Raw genomic sequence first — 502 nt, 5'->3', positions numbered from 1 at the left:
AAACAGTCTTCTTCTCCCCAGGGAAAGCCAGCCCACAGCTTATATGGCCTAGGCATAGCCAACCCCAGCACGCCACTTGGCGACAGCAGATAGGTCCACATACACGGAAGCAAGCCTTGGGAGCCTTGACCAAATATGGAGTTGTTTACTCCGAGGGCACTCACCATTGGGAGGGTGGTAGGCGAAAGCCTGCACCATCTTTAATGTGCAGCACGTCGCAGCTCTCCACAAGATATCCCCCATCAATGTTTATCAGCTGTATGAGTCCCCTGGTAGAATTTTGGGAGTCACTTATGTATACTATCATGTCTTCTGAAAATAGTGAAAATTTGACTTCTTCCTTTACAATTTGATTCCCCTTGGTCATTTGTTGTCTTATTGCTCTAGCTAGAACTATGAATACTATGCAAAATTAATATAGAGAAAGTGAGCAGCCTTATCATGTTCCTGGTTTTACTGGAATTGCTTTAAATTTCTCTCCATTTAATTTGATGTCTTCTGT

The sequence above is a fragment of the Mesocricetus auratus genome, unplaced genomic scaffold, assembly GCF_017639785.1.
Source record: "Mesocricetus auratus isolate SY011 unplaced genomic scaffold, BCM_Maur_2.0 Super-Scaffold_100021, whole genome shotgun sequence".
NCBI classification, from domain to species: domain Eukaryota; kingdom Metazoa; phylum Chordata; class Mammalia; order Rodentia; family Cricetidae; genus Mesocricetus; species Mesocricetus auratus.
This window is presented reverse-complemented; position numbering follows the sequence as displayed.